Here is a 20,104-nt window from a genome sequence, read left to right on the forward strand (position 1 = left end):
GAGACTGATCAAAGTGGTCATCTCAGGCAGCAGAGGTGGGGGTGCCCATCTCTGGCCGCCAACTTGCCCCCACTACTGCTGCTCTGCTTTCCGCTCCCTGGTTTGAAAACGCAAGAGGAAATGTGGAGGGGAAAGAGTGCTGAGCTAAAACATTGGAGGGTGGCAGGAGCAGAGGCTGGCATATCCTTGGATAATTTGGCAATTTGGCATGCTGTCCTAGGCATAAGGAGACCTTCTACCAGTCCTTTACTCCTTGCAAAACAAGGTGGAAAACATTTTAACTGAAATATAAGGGCAACCCATTCCACTAAGTTTTGCTTAACTGTTAAAAAAAAAAAAAAAGCTAAAAGTTTTAATTACAGGTTTGACCACCCAAACGTTGCTTATGTTGTGTCATTTCAAAGCAATTGCAGGTCAGATGACATTATAGGCAGATGAAGAGGTCTAATTTCTTCCATTCCTTGGATATGGTGGCAGCCCAGGGCCCATCTGCCTGAAGCCTAATGTTCTCACTGTTGACAGCTGCTCTCACTCCACAGGGATTTCCTTGTTTGTTTGCAGTCCATCCCAAGTGTCAATGTTCCTACTGTCTCAGAAGGGCCTTGGATCAAAGCCCAAAGCATGTAACTCATTAGCACAAGAGGCATCTGCAAATTCAATTAGGTGATGGCTTTATGATCAGTTGTTGCATCTTCCCATCTGTTCTGGATCTTAGGTATATGTTGGGAGGGGAAGTCTCTGAACAGGTCATGGAAATGGCAGTTCTTCCTAGACTGGGTGTAGTGAAATTGGCCACAGCCTTGTACCCCAAATATTTAGTGTTACTTGACTCTTTGCAGATGTCGATGCATATAAACAGGCCCTGTCTTGCTGCACCATATGGAGGATGGATTACTAACGTACCTTGTAACTGAGAGAAAAGGACAATATGGTGTGTCTTGTTTTTAGATATTTGATTTAGAGCCATTAGATATTTGATTTTCTCTGTAAACCGCTTTGTGAACTTTTTGTTGAAAAGCGGTATATAAATACTGTCGTTGTTGTTGTTGTTTTTCCGCAGCTTATTGTTAACATGGGAAGCGAAAGCCAAGTACTCCAAAAGTGAATTAGTGTTCATGGGTGTTGGAGGGGTGAGATCTGCATACCCCATTTTCTCTGAGCAGTGGAAGCTTGTACATTTATTATGGAACTTTGTAAGCTGCCTTGGGCATTTGCTTCGGCATGGGAAAGGCAGGATATACATTTTTCGAATAAGCAGAGAAGGGGGACATGAAGCATAACTGAGCCATGTGCTCTTTTCATTTGCCTTGCTTGTAGAATCCAACAGAGATCATACTTCCCTAAAACACTCAATTCAGATCAATTACAGACTTTGATGGGCAAGCTGAAAAGGAAAAGGTCAAACACTGGAAGAGGTGTGCTTTGAATTTTGAAATTATCCTGTATTAATTTCCAGTGCAAGCGCTCAGTCAGACCCAGGTTGGCAATTTGCCCCCTGGTCCTATAACTTCCTTGGAAGCAGTAAAGGACATTTTACTGGTGGGGGTGGGGGGTGGGATTAGAAGTAACTATCATTTTCTGTGGCAGAGAAGCTGCTGCTCTCTGAATTGAAGTCTTTCTTGCTCATTATTGCAAGTAACTTGTGCAAGCCATATATATATAAATGGCTCTTATTTGAGGTGATTGATTGTAATAGAAGTAACATGGCAATTAATTTACCTTTCAAGATTGCTCTTACCCAGTGGGATCTCTATGCAGGCATATATACTCAGTGTTGACCCAAGACTTCTGGCACCTGAGGGGGCCTGCTGAGTGCTCTCCTTACCTGGTGATGTGCCAGCCTACATTTGGCTAGCCCACTGCTCTCCTCCACACATTTTCATGCACTCCTCTTCCTTTTTCATTCTAGGGAGTGGGAGGAGGAAGCACAGTAGCAGAGGCAAGTGGGGACCTTCTGCCAATCTGCTTTCTGAGGTGACTGACTCAGTTGTCCTAGGTGGGACAGCTCTGTATATACTTCCCTCTGGTTATTCACTTTTCCCTTGTGAAGAACAGACACAGATTGGCCTTTAGGATAATTTTAAAATTTTCCACGGTATGAAACAATATTTTCCATATGTTACAGTAGAAATAATAGGATTGCAGAAGTATGGTAAGATACCCTATTTCCACATCAAGTATTGCATCCATACAATAGCTCTTTCAAAATACATGAAACCCCTGGACCCAGTAGTTGAAGTTGCTAAAAGGAAATTGGGCAAAGACTACCTTGGCTGTAAGAACAGAAGTGACAAAAAGTAATCCTTCGCAGGATGTGGAGGTAACAAATACCCACTTTCCATGATGTAGTACAGATGTATTTACAGGGGATGAATGATGAGAGACAGGTTGAGTGCTTAAACAGTGTTGTTTTGCACTACTTATGGCTTTGGATAAACAACATAGCTGCACTCAGGCAACAAGATCTGTCCGTTAATCACCAGGGTAAGCGAGAGTCCATGTGATCACCAAAGAGAACAATTACTTGTACTTGCTCCTAGTTGCTTTGGGCTGTTACCGGGCAGTTAAGCTTAGTTTTGGCTGTCAAACTAAAAGAATGCACAAGCCTGTGCTTCAGTCTGAAATTTTCAATGTACAGGTGATGAATCCTGAAACTGAGTAAGGCCAAAAACTTCTAGAGAAGGCCAAAGAGATTATTTTCACAATCTGTGGAATTAAACTAGACTCCGCCTAACTTTCCAACCCAGTGATCGCTTGGCATGGCTCAGTCTCATCACAGCCCAAGGATTTAGTCTTGATGTTCTACCAGTTGCATCTGAGGTGCTGCAAATGCATTTCCTACTTATTTCATGATGGCAAGCAGGTTCGCTTTTCTTACTGCAACTCCCTAAAAATGTCGTTTCACCCACTCTGGCGAAGGCCACACTCTCTCTGTTTGGAAAGAAATGAGAAGTTAGATATTCAAAGAGCCTCTTGTTGCTGGACCTCTGAGCTAGATGGTCTGCTGTGAGTTGGGGGGAGGATTGCATCTTGACGAGGCAGGCTTAGTGCTCAGGGCATGGACAAGCATTCATTCCAGAGCTCTGGGGGTCGAAAGATGGGATAGCAGTATGTTCATAAATACTAATGTGTTCTCAGGATCAGCTGCTTGTTGAGTATTTGAATATCTGGGAATTTCTGCCACCCCTAAATGTTGATGCCCACCATCAGCATCATCTATAAGTTTTAAGCAGGTTGAAATATATATAACAATAGGTGTTGGTGCCTGATCATGTGAGCATTATAAGAGTGTGTGTATGTGTATTAGCACATAAAGCGCACAGATATTAACCTCACCATAGAAGGACATACATTTAAGTGGTGGCACATGCAAAGATGATCAGTGTTAAATACTTCTGCAAGAGTAAATTGGAGTTTGGTTCTCCGTTGTGTCTGCAATAGTAAGTTTGAGAATGCACAGGCTCACTCCAGTGTGAGAGTCCCAGGGCACTGGCAACAACTTGGCACAACCCCCAAATGTATGCCTGCTGCAAGAACAGCAGTTGCAGGTCAGCACCTCTTTGCTCCTGAATTCTTTAGGTCAATAGTTCCAAACTCATGAGTAAAGAAGTAGCAAGATGAGTCCTTAAGTTTTTCAGTGCAGTACCTGCCTTACCTCCATAAGCAGAGTTAGTGAGTGAACATGATTTTAGCCCTCAGAGCAGCAGCTTGTGTGAAGAAATAAAGAGAAGGCAAGGACAAAGATCAGTCTTCTCAGCTGATCTAATGGAGGGAATTTAAAGAAATTTAGAATTTTATGTAGATTGATCTAGGATTTCTTAAGCCTGACTGCATTTCAAGGAATTGTTCACTGCAATGACCATAGTCATATTAAACACTTTAGTTCTTCACAGATTTTAGGTGCTCCTTTGAAAGCACGTGTGTGAGCTTAAAAGCTTGCCTTCAACTCATTAGAGCAGTGGTTCTCAAACTGGTGGGTCGCAACTCAGCAGCTTGTGTAAAGATGCCCCTTCCCTTTAAGGGGTGGGGGCAGGGGGCCAGAGGTCTGGTCTAGAGGGTAGAGCCTCCGTTTGCCTGAAGATAACATCCACAGGTCACCAGTTCGAGGCCACCGGCACCGTGCGACCTTGAAGCAGCTGACAAGCTGAGCCGAGTTATTCCATCTGCTGTGAGCGTGGGAGGATGGAGGCCAGAATGCGATACCAGATCAGAAAGAAACATCTGAATGTTGTGGTTCTTGAAAGATAGAACCTTCTTTCAATTGTAAAAATCCCTACGGGGATTTAAATAGCCTGCCTATGTAAACCACCTTAAATAAAGTCTGAGGAGAAATCTGACAACCAAGAAAGGTGGTATATGAATACCTGTAAAAAAAAAAAAAAAAAAAGCACAGTGATCCTCAGGAGTAAATCTTCCCGGAAGTTTGAGAACCACTGCATTAGAGGAAATGTTGGGAGTGCCAGAATTCCCACATGCCCCCCACTGTAGATATGAACCAGGAGCCTGTATCATTTTTTTCTTCCTACAACGCATTTAGTTACACTTGTAAACGTGTTGGATCTTATTAATCCATCAAAACCACCTTTTTTGGGGTCTGCCTATGCTGAGTCCTGTACCGAAGCTAAGAAAAATGTGCTCACATCACAGTAGGACTGTTAGAAAAACCTCTGTACTGAGCAAGATTTCCTGTTCACACAAGCTTATGCTTGGCTTGGTGCAATGAGCATGACAAAAGAACAGTAGCATTCAAAAGCTATTGCTCCTCCAGCAGTACTTGTTAATGAGGCAAGTGGCTAGAAGGGCTCTGGGCCCAGTAAGTGGTGTTAGTCTAGCGTAGGCTGGGGTGACTTGTGTCTCTAGTCATGCAGTAGGAAGCATCATGCAAGTGCCAGCATGCACAGAGCATAGAATTCTCTGTACTGTACCTGTTTCAGTGCATGAGGAACTTAAACTGAGGTTGGATCATCGCTTCGAAACACAAGCCCTTCAACCAAAATAAGTACCATATAATTGCAACATTTGATTTCAAATTAAACCCTCCTCAAGGAGAAACTATTTACTGCTTTTTCTTGGCATGGTCAAGAGCACAAATTCTCACTGGATCAGGACAGTGGTGGGCCGAGGAGGTTGGGGGGGGGGGAAGCCCTGGGGTGCCATGCCTGTGAGGGTGGTGCCACTGCTACAGCCTCTGCTTGCCTTCCGGAGTTCTAATAAGGGCTGGGGAGGCCCTGCACTATGTCCCCAGATGCTCTAAAAGCCTTCTGAGGCCTCCAGAGGGCTATTATAGTACTTCCGGTTTTCCGAAAAATGGAAGTACTGTTTAACAGCCTTCTGAAGGGTCTGTAGATGTCACAAAAGACTCTGTACCAGAGGTAAGTCTCTTGGGGGGGGTGGCATTTTGCAGGCCTGTGCCCCCCGAATGGCGTAGGTGACAGGTCTACAACTGGGCCAGGAAGCCAAGACCACTGTATTCTGCATCACCTCATCTGGCCAATAGCATGTAAAGTTCTTACACAGATGTCTTATTTCACCCTTCCTAGGGAAGAACGTTCCCATGATATCCAGAAGCCTAACTTGCTGTTGCCTTTTGTCCATATACAGTCCCAGAACTATTTCTTTAATGAGAGAGAGAGCACCAGGTGCAGCATGGCTTTTTTCTACTGCACTGAAGGCTTAGCATACTTTACGTTTCAGTCATTCACTGAGACACTAGCTAGACTATAGCAGGGGAGATCCATGACTTAACTTTTTTTTAAAATTAATAGCAGCTGGGTTGGGGCTCCTTCTCATCACCAGGAGATAAGTCTGGATGGCCCTGCCTGAGTTTGGGCTAAGGAGGCCTTGGATTCTCCATTGCCCATAAGCTTCAGCCAATCATGAGGTGCCCTAGGGTGAGGTGCCAGGATGGTAGTGGTTTTGGACTTGGGACTGGAAGATCCAAGTTCAAATCCTCACTCAGCCATGAAGCTTCCTGGGTCACCTTGGGCCAGTCACTATTGCCCTCACCTACCTCACAGGCTTGTTGTGAAGCCAAAAGGAGGGCAGGAACCATGTACACCCTGAGCTCCTTGAAAGAAGGGTGATATAAAAATGTGAAAGTGGTTTGAACCCACTACCTCCCATAGAAACTGGAGAAATGATCTGGTTTCTACATTCCCCTTCTACCTTGTAGGGGATTTGCTTTTGGGGGTTCTGAAAGTAGGAGCCTTCCTCCCCCCTCCCCCCACTCTTCTTCTGTCCCTAGTCTGACATTGTTGGCCCATACCGGAGTCCATCAGGATGTTGACAGGAGAGTCATAAAGCTGCAGGTACTGAGCAGGGCTCAGCAACTCCTGATGCCCCAGCAGGTGCGAGATAGTGTCCTGTGGAACAATGAGCTCTGTCACCTTTGCCAGGATGGTGTCTGGGAGATTCTTGGGACTCTGAAAGCCAGATAAGAAGCCAAGACAGCTTGAGGCTGTGGTCCCCAAGGAGCATTCATACCTGCACTGTATCCTACACTGTATTTTGCTTACCTGCCCGCTTGTTTCAAAACTTGGTTCACTGGCAGGCCAACACAATGAAAAAGCCAGAATATTTGAGTGCAAGCATCTCCCTCCCACTCTGCAGCGCTTAGGGTAGCTGGCAACAGTGGCACTGTGACCATGTTGCCCCAAAGGCCAGTATTGGGAAACAAGGGTGTTACAAAGCAGCAGGGAATGTCTGCTAAGTAGTCTGAGTGATTCTTTCCTATCACAAAACATCAGTGTTGCATCAATGACCCTTTTAGGGGCAGTGCTGTTATGCTGCTTGCTGGTCTCTTGAAGAGAAAGGAAAAGAGCTGTGTGAGGTTTTGTTTCAAAGGCAAAGGCAGCCTCCATAGGAAAGCTGAGAAACAGAGGGGTTGTGCCTGCAGTCCGCCCAATGTTTCTCAAAGCATTACTGGCACCAAACTCTCCTTGAAAACATCCAGCAGCATAATCCTGGCTGCCATTCATTCTCAGGAGGAATCTAGGAAGCTCTGTGCCACCACATCTGAGACAACAGCCTTAATAATGGGCAGCTTGGCCTCTGCCAAGGGGAGATTCCATGGGGTCTCATACTTATGGGCATGCTGCTAGTTCTAAAGAAGCAAAGATATCAGCAGAGCTGAGTGTTAGCACCCCAAAGCCCATACTGGGTGCTGCTTTGCAGCCTGTGCCATACCTTGGGATACTTCAACAAGTGCTGGCCAAGTTTCAAGAGTGCTGTGAGACACTCAGTGATAATGGCTTCCACTGACTCCTTGGGTGTATCATAGTCCAGGTGTGTCTGTGTCACACTCAGCACTTTGTAATTCCAATGCTGGAAGAGTCGGGAAGGAAGGTTATGGGACATGACAAGGATCTTGGCATCCTGGACCAGCACTCTGAAACAGACCCAAACATTGACACTTGCTTCAATTGCTGTACAGGAAGGCATGGCTGTAGGCAAACAATTCGCTCTTGTGCAACATCAGCATATTGGCCTGAGTGAGAATCATTTCAGACAGGCAGTAAAGGCATGCAGAGGAGACAAAACAAACCAACTGTCCACATGGAAAGCAAATACATCAGGAATAAGATTTTCAGCTTAGCCTTCACTTGACAGGACCCATTAGAGGACCCATCCCTCTTGGTCCAGCCCCTCATAGGAAGGAAGGAAGGAAGGCCTGCTCACAGACCTACTCGGAGTGGTTATTCTCTTACTCCCATTATCCATGTGGATGGAGAGAGAAGGGATGGCTCTAAAGGGGCCCATGACCATACAAGAGCCCATACCTGAGACAGTGAAGACCCACTGCTTCCCACCATTCCCTGAGAAGCCAGGGTCCAAAGGGATGTTTACTGGGCAATGGGGGAGGCTGGGACATAATGGTAGCGGTAGACCTTCTTCCCCCCTCCCTCCCCCCCCGGGCCATTTTGCAGTTCCCAGATGTCCTGCCTCCCAACACTGCATTGTGAACTGGAGCATCCAAGAATTGTGAAATAGCACCTGGGAATCAAAGAGGTGGTGGCTGCTGCCTGCTCCCCTCTGCCATCTCCCCATTGGGCTCTGGATCCCTCACTGGGGAGCAACAGCAGCAGGCAGTCATCTTCCTCCTCCAGGGCCATTTTACAAGCTGTCCTGCTTGCTGGCATCAGCCAGGACGCAACAGGAAGTATTCCCAGGAGGCAACATGGAGCAGGAGGCAGTTTCTGCCAAGAGTCTGCTTCATTCCACCCCCTGTAACAAAAGTGGTGGGAAGAGAGGAGGACCACCACCTTCCCCAACCCGACATGCAGCTAATGAGGACGACTACAGTCCATGGAAGCTTATATGCCAATCCATGGATTACTCTTTAAGATGCCACAAGACTTTTTGTTGCTTTTGTTACCTCTCTGAGGCACATACGCACATCACAATATCTCTCATCACACAGTGTCTCAGGACTTGGGGACTCTTGCCTCTGCCAAATGCAACACTTTGCAATGGAGGAAGTGACATAAAAGCTCTGATGACAGCTCAGTCACACATGCAAGTCAACACACTATCCGATGCTTCAGCAAATGTGCAGTGAACATGCGTCAATTACCCCCCCTCCCCACTTTACTCTGGGCTCTGTGAGGGCATTTCCTATCCTGCTGGATGCTGATTCAGTTTGGTTACTTTAGCCTTCCTCCCCCACCAAAAACATTATCAGTGTGAGATTTAGTGTTGAAAGCCCCCCAAAATCAAGGTGCCAGTGGTGCGTCAAACATTGTGTTAGCAGTTTCTCTACTGAGAATCAGCATATATCCCTGAAGAGGGGGCATCACTGCCACAGACTCACCTCTGCTGCTGCTCCATGTCTCTCAAGTCCCGCAGGACAGAGTACAGCACATCACTGGATGACTGGGAGAAAAAAAATCCTGCTGAAAACTAAAATTGGCAAAACACACAACCACTAGAGATGCTCATTTTCAGGATGCTTATAGAAGTGTAGCGAACATCAAGTTGTTTTGCCTCTTGGATAATGTGCTCAGCTGTGCAGGCCACAGCCTGGAGGAGGATGCTAGCGAGATTGTATGGAGGACCACATGCAATGACCTGCTGCAAAATCTCCAACCAACCTGCCTGCCACCAGCAGAAAGATGAAGACCCAGTAAAAGAGCAGCAGCTAGTCTCAAAAGTGCCATGTGGACTCCATTCTTACAACATGAACCACTGTACCTTTGTGGTGCACATGACAGGTGAAGGGGGGCAGGTTTAAGCCTTGCAGAGAGAGATGCAGTGCCCCAGACCGCCAGCCACCCAACAGTCTTTTCAGATGGGGTTAGAAGAGCAATGAGTTGTGCTCGGGAATGGCAGGAGCAGAACTCGGAAGTCAGGTTCCCAAATTAAAGGAAGTCTTCACGGTTAAAACATTTTTGGGCCACTGAGCAATCACTGGGCTGAAATGTTCACTATAGCAGAAGATTCCTCAGCCTTTTGTTGCAATGGTTACAAATAGCAAAAATTTGACTTCACAACATCCAAGAGTCCAATGACAAAGGGGAAGGGGCAGATCATCGGAAAAAGATGCCTCCCCATGGAACTTTGAAACCAAGATTCGGGAATGACTCTGACTTGCCCCCTCTCTCACATATGAAATGCACTCAATACTACAGACTACACTTTGATTTTCCCATAAGGAAGTTTAGTTCTACAGCTGTCCTTGCCCTGGAATAGAGCACAGGCAGCTGGGGCAAGGCCCTTGCAGTGAGGACTTCAGAGCAAGAGCAAGCCTGTGAGAATGGACTCTCAGGCACCATTTGGTGGGGCCCTTCTCTGGGTCCCCCTCTCCAGCAGCTCCATCGCCCTGATCTGTCCCCAAACCACTGGACATGTGATCCATCCCAAATCACTTGGCTCCGCCTCCAACTCTGGTCTCCACCTCCAGCCTCTGTCCAGTCATCAGAATTTGCTGTTTCAAGTCAGCTTCTGCTGAGAAGAGTCAACTGGAATGGCGGACTGGGAAGACAAATAAGTTGTGCTAAGAGATGGGATTTATATAGGAAAATCCCAGCTCCAGCCAAGAGGAAAGTAATGGAAGGGCTGGGCAAGAAGAACTTATTGGGCAACCTATGAGGAAGCCTGGCTGTGCACTGCAGCAGCATCTCAACAGGTTGCATTTTGTTTGCTACATACATACATACCTTCTAAAGAGAGAGAGAAAGAGAGCTCACCTCCAACACATGGACAATGCATGTGGGATACAGTAACAGAAGGCCTGTGACTGGCTCACTCTGATAGTAGTAGCGCTGCAGACTCCCAAACAGTTGTTCCCAGTATTCTGAGGAGAAACAAGGCAACCATTAATGCTTCCTGCCAGGACAACCTGCTGCTACTTTTCTGACCGTCCCCTCCTGTCTCCACATGGTGACAGGAGGCAGTAAGAGCACTCCAGCAAGCCCTGTCACTGCACTGATGCATTCCTGAAGCGCCGCCCTCCCCATATACAGTGGTTGGCTGCAACAGCACATGCTGTACAAAGGGACAGATTTTCCCTGTGATCTGGAGCATTCCCGAGCACAGAGAGAATCGCTCCCTGGGCACAGCATTTGTTTCTACAAATTCTATGGGCACTTCAGAGCGCAACGGTCTTGCTATGGTGCATTCTTGCTGCCTGCTCTGCCACCACCACATGGAGATCAAACATGGGAAAGCAAGGTCTGAACAGGCGTTATAGTCAAGGGTGAGGATCTCGTGCAGTCAACAGCGATATATCTACAACCAGTCACTCAAAGGAGGACAGCAATGCCTGGAGCCCAGAGCATAATTTTGCAACATGTGGACTGTATTATGTAATACAGTCAAGGTAAATGTTAGCTGGTGTGACCTGTTAGAGCTCCTCATGAGGAGCTTTTTCTCTCTGTTCTATGACTTCGTATGCAATTGCTTATTTTTATGCCAATAAAGGTAATGTAATGAGTTATACCACCACCAATCTTTTTGGTGACTCTTCCTTCACACTGTGAGACAAAATGAAAATTTCCCTGTAGGATGGAGAGGATGGCAGGTGAAGCCACCAGAGATGCTGTGGAGCAAGAACTATACAAGCATATGCAGAGGACTGAGACTGAGGCAGATTGCTGGTCCAGTACTGGATGGCTCAGTATCATCTCCATTAACTGGCAGTGGTTATGCAGGATTTCAGAAAGATGGGGGAGGGGCTCTCCTTGCCCTACCTGAAGACATCAACTTGGGACCTGCTGCATGCAAAGCAGGTGCTTTACCACTGAGCTAGGGCCCCTTCCCAATAGCTGAATACTTTCTCCATGTGACAGCACAAAAGAAAGCCCACTGACATTTGCAGCACCAGCCACTAGTGTGGCCAACGTGATGGAACAGCGCATGGTTATCAGAGTCCAAGACCCTTCCATTAATCTGTCACATTCTAGAACCTTCTGCCATTTAGAAAACATCCTACTGAAGAACCCAGGAAAAGAATTCTCCTTACCAGCCAAATCCCTTTTATCAGCCAGGTCTGGAGATATCTTGGCCAAGAAAATAAGTCTGTGAAGAAGAGCCTTCTAAAGAAAATAAGAGAAAGCATCTAGTTTTCACTATTAATGGCAGCAACCAAAGAAGTCTGTCTTGTTTTCCACACAGAAGAGAGCTAAAATTGGCATGCTGTGACATACAACCAAAAAATATGCCATCTTGGATGTTATAAAAATGAAGCTTGTTCTGCTAGTAATAGCTGTATGTTCTTCCTGAGCACAGTAAAGCCCTTCTCTGGATGTGGCCAATAGTAACTCTTTTTTTATTCTCCTTGTCATGTATTCTGAGAGATTAAAATGCAAATCTCCAACAATTACTTCTCCTTTGAAGAGTCTCCTGCTTTGAACTAAGGTCTTCCTGACAATTTACTTGATAAATCTGTGATGTTTGCTGCCTTGTGGTAATCAGTGGTCCATTCTTCTCTTAAGGACACACAGTATTTCCAGGGTTCTGCCAGACACCTCCTTCTGAGATGATTGTGTGCTGCTTTATGGATCGCCTTCCCTGCTGTTCTTCAGTCATGCATACACACTTAATTAAGAAAAGAGTCTTCCACTTAGTCTTCCAAGTCCTTGGTCATGCGAAGACTGGTTCAAAGGTCACCTAGGGGACACTTTTTCTCTGTGCCAGACTAGGAAAGTCATTTGGGCAGCTGCCTTTGGGATATACATGGGATCATTTTTTAATTGGATTATGCATTTCTTCGGTTTGAAGGTGCTCTAGCCATTCAGTAAACATTGAAACCACCACTAGCAGCAGCAGCTTGGCCACAGCCACTTTCCTACTTGCTTGCATTTGAAACACATGCAATTTAACACTGGCTAGTTGTGTTCCCTGGGGTACAGGAAACTTAAGGGAATTGACCATGTGATGATTAAGCTCCCCTTTCTCCCTTCTTTCCTCCCTTCAACTTCCCTTCAGAAAAGCCTCAGCTTAAGATTACATAGGAAACAGGCTTCACTGTGATATAAGCATCATTGCAGAAAGGCCATGCGGCCAAGCAGACAGGTTGCTTTGTGGATGCCAGGTCTTCCTTGTTGGCATCCAGCCTGGGCAATAGCCGTAGTCAGCTTGTTGGGCATCCAAGCCCACAAAACCAGGTCAGAGGGAGGGATGCCCAGGTGGCTGCAAATCAGCCAGTTGGGTGTGTTCTAGCTTGTTTCACTCAGTGATTGCAGCTATGTGTGGCTCAACTCTCAACCATCTCTGAGGTCAGAGGGGTGTGCTGGACTCTTCATGTTGCCCTTGGAGTAAGTACAGTGAGGGAACAGATTTAAACACACAATTAGGGCATTGGTTTTGTTTTTAAGTTTACCTGTAATCATTTGTAATTTTATCAAGATCCACACCTGGGCACACCCAAGTCTGGTTGTTTCACTCTTTCCTCCTTGCATTATTCCATCCATATCACTGGTAACACTGGTCTCCTCAAGGTAAGGGGACAATTGTCCCCATGTCCCGGGATAAGGCCCAGCAGCTGCAATGGTGCTACTCAGGCTTGTGCCAGAAAAATCACTTGCACCAGTGAAAGCCTCCCATGATAGCTTACCTGCCTCGGCACAAGCCACCCTCGATGTCAGCATGTCAAGGCCACTGCCACTATTTGCAATGGTGTCCCGAAATAGCCACTGGGGTCACGCTGTTTGTAATGTCATAAAGGCACACCATCGTACAATATCACAAAGCCTAGTTAGAATTGGGCCCTCAATCAATTACTTAGAACTTGATGTTAAGAATTCAGAAAAAAAAATAGTAATAGCAAAGTGTATGAAAGAAATGCTACCTAAACCATATTCTGTTGCAAAAGATCTTTAGGATATTAAAAGTTAAACATTAGATGGGAAAGTAGATAACAAACGATGACAAATGAAGGATGGAGAATGCTCTTTCAGAATGAAGCTATGAAATCTGCATGCATCAATCCAAACTAAAAATTTTATAAAGAATTTTATTGTTGGTATTTAGCACCTGCTAAATTAAACATGAATTATAAGACAAGTAATCATGTTTCTTTCTGAAAATGTGGTTCAATTGAATCTGAATATAAAGGTGATGGTGGACTTGCCCTGGTGTAGTTTTATTGGAGCTAATTAAGAATGATTTAAATAAGCTGACAAATATTGACTTACAAATGCTGCACTATGTGATCTATTTTATCATACTACAACCTAATAAATAGGAAACTTGCAGCCCAATCCAGAGCTGTCCCGGGTGCTGGGGTGCCAAAAATGGCTGCTGCCACATTCGACGTGCTTTGGGCAGCCATCAGTGGGTGGCTCCTCAGGAGAAGGGAACTTTCATCTCCTTCCCCCGGGTAAACAGAGTAGCCCCACAATGGGGCTACTTACTCACCGCCAACCAAAAGGTCAGCAGTGAATCAAGTGCCTCCATATTGGGTGGTGAGCTCGACACGGAGGCTTTGGATCCAGTGGAGCGTCATTCCACTGGTCCCACCTCCCTCCCTCGCTGCTCCCTCCCCTCCGGTATGTCTCCCATGCCCTCTCCCTGCCTCCTCCTTCCCCATAACACCTCCTCCCTGCCCTCCGCCCGCCCTCCACTCACTTCCCCCCTCCCCAGAATGCCCCCATCTCCCCCCATGCCTCCACTTATTTCCCCAAGTAGTGGAGGTTGAGCACCCGCCCGGCAGTAGCCTTATGGCACATTTGCAACAGTGCCCGCTGAGCTCAGGCTTGGGCTCTTGGCTCCCTCATTTCCTTACAGGAACCGTGCTCTTTGCAGAAGCACCCATCTGTGGAGGAGACTTGTTCATGGTTCATAAGCAAGGGGCCAAGGCCTTTCTGAATGTGCCAGCTGCCTTTCCCTCCAGCTCATGTGCACCTCACATTCAAAGCACTGCCCCCTCATTCCCAGTCAAAGTGGGGAATTTAAGCAGAGGCAAATGGGAGCTCTGCTCACTAGTACTTACTGTTTTCTCTGTGCTACTTTTGTGCGTCCGCTCATGGAGGAGCTGCTCGAGGAAGTTTGTCCTCTCCTCCTCTTCAGGTGATGCTTCCTGTTTCTCCCACAGCTCAGTGACTTTCTTGTAAGTTCTCTTTGCTGAGGGGCCTGCATTAAACCCCAACATTGCTGCCTGGCCACAGAAAGCCTGACACCGAGAGACAGAGCTGGCAGCACAATGAATTAATCAGGTGAGCTCTAGTTACACTCTGCGCTGATGGTGAGGCTGGCTTCTGAACACACAAGGCTGTTTGTTGACAAGCAGAAGTCCTCTGTGTCTTAGGAGCAGTGCCAGGCAGCTTACCTGGCTTTCAACACTGCATTGTCCTTTGGCATTCACCATTGGTAGGGTAGCTAGAAAGGGCAGTTGTTGCTTAGGCAACACACTACATCTAACTTCCCAGCTCTGGCCTTACCATGGCATTTGAAATATGTGTGCAGGGAGGAGTGACACATTGAGAGAAAGAAGCTGGACTATTCCCTGAAATCCACATCATTTGACTTTTTCCTACATTCATAGTTGCAAGGAGGCATTAATGCCAAAGCTCTTTTTGGTCTCAGATAATAATAATAATATAATATATATACAGTATTTATATACCGCCTTTCTTGGTCTTTATTCAAGACTTTATTCAAGGCGGTTTACACAGGCAGGCTTATTAAATCCATGCAGGGATTTTTACAAATTGAAAGAAGGTTCTTTCTTTCAAGAACCACTACATTCAAGGTGTTACACTCCGATCTGGTTTTAACATTCTGGCCTCCATCCTCCCACGCTCCGAGCAGATGGAACAGCTCAGCTGCAGCTTGCCGGCTGCTTCAAGGTCGCACGGTGCCGGTGGCCTCAAATTGGCGACCTTGTGGATGTTAATCTTCAGGCAAATGGAGGCTCTACCCTCTACCCACTGATGAGGCTTCAGTGGTTACTGATACATATTTAAGGGGGCAATCCTAACCCACTTTCCAGCACTGACATCAGGGCAATGCAGCTCTGAGGGAAGGGAACAAACATTCACTTACTTTGAGGAGGCCTCTGTGAATGACACCCAACTGCAGGATGCAGCACATGTCCCATTGGCTGGAAAGGACTGACATAAGGGGTTAGGATTGCGCCCTAAGATGCAGAAGCTGCTTTGAACCCATCTGTGGGGAGACACATGCATGACTTATCAGGGAACAGATGCTGGTTACTCAGAAGCATTGCTTCTGCAATGGCACTTGGAGAATATTTTAAAGCCTGGTCAATGATTTTAGACCTTGGGATTATGCCCCCAGGGCCAGCCCATACATGAGGCCAACTAAAATGGTCGCCAAGCAGCAAATTGGTGGTGGTGGGGCACTCATCTTTGTCCATCTACTTGTCTCCACTGCTTTTCCACTCCGTGGTTTGGAAAACGAAGAGGGGACCAGAAAGGAAGAGGAAATGTGGGAGGAGAGTGCTGAGCTAGAATATCGCCGAGTGGGAGCAACAGAGGCTGGTACACCATTGGGTAAAGGGAGGCAGTGTTTGGCATGCAGCTTCAGATATCAAAAGGTCTTGGATTGGCCCTGAGGGCTCCCATAGGCAAGTTTATTTTGAGGGCCAGGCTGCATAACTGCATCTAAGGAGCCCACGATAACACAATTTCAACCCAATCCTAATTAAACCCCAACTAAATCTCACCAGGATCCACCCATATTGTGCCTCCTGTCCACTCCTCCCTTCTTCTCACCCTGGAACTCCCCCATTCTCCCCCCTCCCTGCCCCATTCTGCCTATTACCTACCCCAGCACCTACTTATCATTACTGCCGAAAGTAGCCGGCATCAGGCCTCTTTCACCACCACCGTTTGTGGCGGCAGGTACAAAATAGCCACCACTGCCACTCTTCACGCACCATCATATGGCCATTTACAATACACAGAACCGTGGTCTACTGTTGTAAATGGCCATACAGCCCTAGGTTGGACTGGGCTGTTTATCTCCTCCTCCTCCTCCTGACACGCTTGCCAAATTGCAGAGACTTCCTCCCACTTTTGCTCATTTAGGCCATGTACATGTGTCGATAAAAACATTGCTTCTACAGAAGTTGCTCACAAATTATGCCCTGGACAAAAATTATGGATTGTGGGACCAAATGCCTTTGAGATGCCCCTACTTGCAAGACCTGACGGGGATTTTCCAGGTTTCCAGCCTAAGAGTTGGAAAAAGACGTACAGGGGATATACCGTATGTGTGCCAGGAGATGCAACATGGAGCAGATATTGGCAGATTGCAGGGTTTGGGGATCTAATTTGCTTTTTCCTAGAACCTGGAAGTCCACTGACTGGAGCGAGGTGCAAATGATAACTCGGGGCAGAGACATATGCAAAGTAATGGATCTGGGAGTGGAGCCAATTATCTACTGCACCTCTTGAGCCACACCAGGGAATTGCTACATAAATCAGGAATTTCAGTAGCCTATTTGTTTTTAAACAAGGAAAGGTCTTTTTTTGTTGTTGTTGCTGTTGTTCAACAATTGGGAGTCAGAACCCCTTCATGATCTATTGCAAATCATCCTGAGGTCTATGTATATGCCAAACTCTATCTTCTGCGTATCTATCTTCTTCTCTATCCTCTATCTCAAGTTAGAGGGCTAGAAAACTGTAAAAGCACTTCTTTACTCATCCATTGGCAAGAAGGGAAATCAGGTATGCCAAATCCAGGATAGTACATTATAATTTCCCATACCAAGTACATGACAGAAGAAGGACAATTTTGCATCCAGTGCAACAGCTTATGATCTTCAGTAGCTTTGGGACTGAACTACTTGGGATCCATCTATCCTTTGAGATATTGGGGATCAATGGAGCTCAGTTATTTGCTAAAACTTTCTTCCCCTTCAGCCTTCTCTGCCTCAGTATCCCCATCAGCCCAATCCTCACACTGGATTCTCCCCTCCCACACACCCCATCATCACTTCCTTATTTTGCTTCTGTTTTCTTCTCAAAAAAAATTGCAGAAAGTGAAAGAGAGGGAGAGAAAATGCAAGGTTCAGAGAATATGTAGGACAGCTAATGGCATACTCTCCATGGACACAAATATCAACAAGAGTTGAACTTCTGCTCCTGTCCTTATGCTCAACAACTGCAATTGCACACTCAGGGGTTTTTAAGAGGAAAAAGTGACAGGAGTATAAACCCAGAGGGTGTGGGGAGGACTGGAACCTGCTCTACAAGTTTTTGGTAGCTGCAATTCTGAGACCCAGAGCAGAGCCCATTGACAATGCTAGTCTGAAGTTAACAGTGTGATTCTCTGTTGTTTGTTAGCATCAGATTACTGGTGCTGAAATGCTTCTCTGTGTTGACCTGAGCATGTTTGGAACATTTAGTCTGATCAGTCACAATCCCTATTTTGGGAAATCTACCTTCCTTGGATTTGCTGAGTCTAGTCTAGCCTCCATGTATAGGATTGTGCTGTCAGGTTGCAATCCTAAACATGTTTATATGGGAGTAAGTCACATTGAGCCGAATAGGACTTACTTCCAAGTAGAAATGTGTAAGATAGAACTCTTAAGTTACAGCTGGAGTGGAGTGTGGTTCCAGGGCACAGAGGCAAAATCTGGAGCCTGCAGTCACTGGGCTGGCTCCATTGCCTCTCCATGTCAAGACAGAACAGGTGAAGTGATGGATAAGACAGGTCAAAGATGGAATGGGTCCATGCAACACAACAACAAGAGATGCTTGAAGTCCAGTTCTGAATTAATGACAGTGTTTGTCTGAATTCCTTTGCTCATTGAAAGCAACCTTGTGGTGATTCACATCCACACCTCTTACAAGTGCAAAGAGGGATCTGAGGACCCCTTCAATGCTAAGCCCAAGGGAGGCTAGCGTGCATGGAGCAGAAGTCCAAGATGCATTTGGGGCCCCTGAAAGTCTCTCTCCCACTCACCCCAGCACAAACCTTCCCGTTCTGTCTCAGTCTCTCCAGCTGCAGGTCATACAATGAACTCCTCTCTTCAAAGGTGAAGTCATCTGCCTCGTATAAAAAGCTGTGGGCCGGGGAGGACGCCATGGCTTGCTCACTCCTGCAGCGGTTGCTAGGCAATGGCTTAACAAAAGAGCCCCCAGGGAGTGGGAGATTACTTGTGCCGCCACCCCCACCACCACCACCAACCAAGCTCACCCTGCAGAAGCCTGGGAAGGGAATGCCTGACTGGCTTGTGTCAGTAGGCTAATGGGGCTGGGGCCACCCCCTTTCCCTGGAAGTCTGTGAAAGTGGAGTGCGGTATGCAGCTGGGCTACCAACACAGCTGCAGAGTTTAGACAGAACTGCACAAACCAGAATGCACAAGGAATAAAGCAGCCACTCTGGCTGAACAGCTCCATGCAGAAGCTTCCAACATGGCTGCAGAACGACACCATATTGCTACAGTGGAATAAGGGTACTATTCAAAAATATCCTAGGCCAGCATGAGGTATTGGATTCTGCAAACAGCATTGCTGGCACTGATAGCACAAGGGCAGTCTGCTGGAGCACGCTGCTTACCTCGGCCAGCCTGACACCCTTGGCCAACACAACTCCTTACCTGGCATTTGTCCTTGGCACTCTGTTGAACCCGCACTCCCCAGATTCACTGACGAGTGTCTTACTGCCAATTCAATGGTTTCCACTTCCTCTTCTGCCTCTGCACTGAACAAAACTGAAGCCCTCAGCAGCTGATTTGAAGGATTTTGTGTCCTTTTTTAATTTGGGAGATCCAATCACAGATCTCCTGCATCATGTTTGTTTCACACCAAACTGTTTTGTTTTGGCCTAAGCCAGAACCAAAGCCTCAGGATGCAAGATGCAGATGTACTTGGGATTAAGCCCCAGTGATCAGTCGTGTGTTCCCCCCCCCCCATTTTTGAACATGACTTTGGGATGCTGAAGGCTTCCCAAGAATCTACCTGGCATCCTAGATCCAGGATCCAGCATCCTAGAGTAACATGTACTCCCCTTCTCTGAGGTTCTTTGTTTGAAACATCATTCCCCAAAGCCACAGCTGCAAGACATGGATTGATCTTCTCCATGCTTGGGACCAGCCAAAGACAATAGCTCCTAGCTAACCCTGTCTAGGTAAATGGGTGGTGGTGGTGGCGGCGGCGTAGTTTCCCACCTCCAATCATGTAACCCCCTGGCGTTTCCAAGACCATGTTTCTTAAAGACAAGCACAAGGCAGCCTGGGCATCTTTAGTCAGGTTGCCCTTGGAATCAGTTCTTGGTTTATGGAAAGCACATCCACTTACTTCCCAGCATGTGCTGAAGGCAAAGATTCCTGGGACAATGTAAGTAGCTAACAGTTGGGACTGTGTTGCTAGATAGATATGTTTAGGGAATTATTTTTGTTTTGTTTGCTGCTCCCATTCCAAGCCAGCCTGCAAATGCCACCACTGTACTGTTGCTCTCATGTAACTGTCTTGCTCCTTGTGCTGGGAATTACTAGTTACCGCATTCAATTTTGTTAATTCTCTTCATGTCCATCCAACCAAGTGAAGGCATTTCGCAGGAGCTTGCTTGTTATAATTTTTCTACTCTTTTCCCCCCATTTTCTTTAATTCCTTCTTCTTCGGAGTTTTCAATAAAATTATTGTAGCACTCACAGGTTTTAAACAAGAGCCCCTGGCTTGTGTCCTCCCAAGGTTTT

At 46.5% G+C, this 20,104-nt stretch overlaps 1 pseudogene; it reads right to left on the reverse strand.

Annotated features, from left to right (window-relative positions):
- Nucleotides 1-17: 17 nt before the first annotated feature.
- LOC136638862 (testis-expressed protein 47-like) lies at nt 18-18,553 on the reverse strand (annotated as a pseudogene).
- Between the last annotated feature and the right edge of the window lie 1,551 nt (nt 18,554-20,104).

The sequence above is a fragment of the Tiliqua scincoides genome, chromosome 2, assembly GCF_035046505.1.
Source record: "Tiliqua scincoides isolate rTilSci1 chromosome 2, rTilSci1.hap2, whole genome shotgun sequence".
Lineage (NCBI taxonomy): Eukaryota > Metazoa > Chordata > Lepidosauria > Squamata > Scincidae > Tiliqua > Tiliqua scincoides.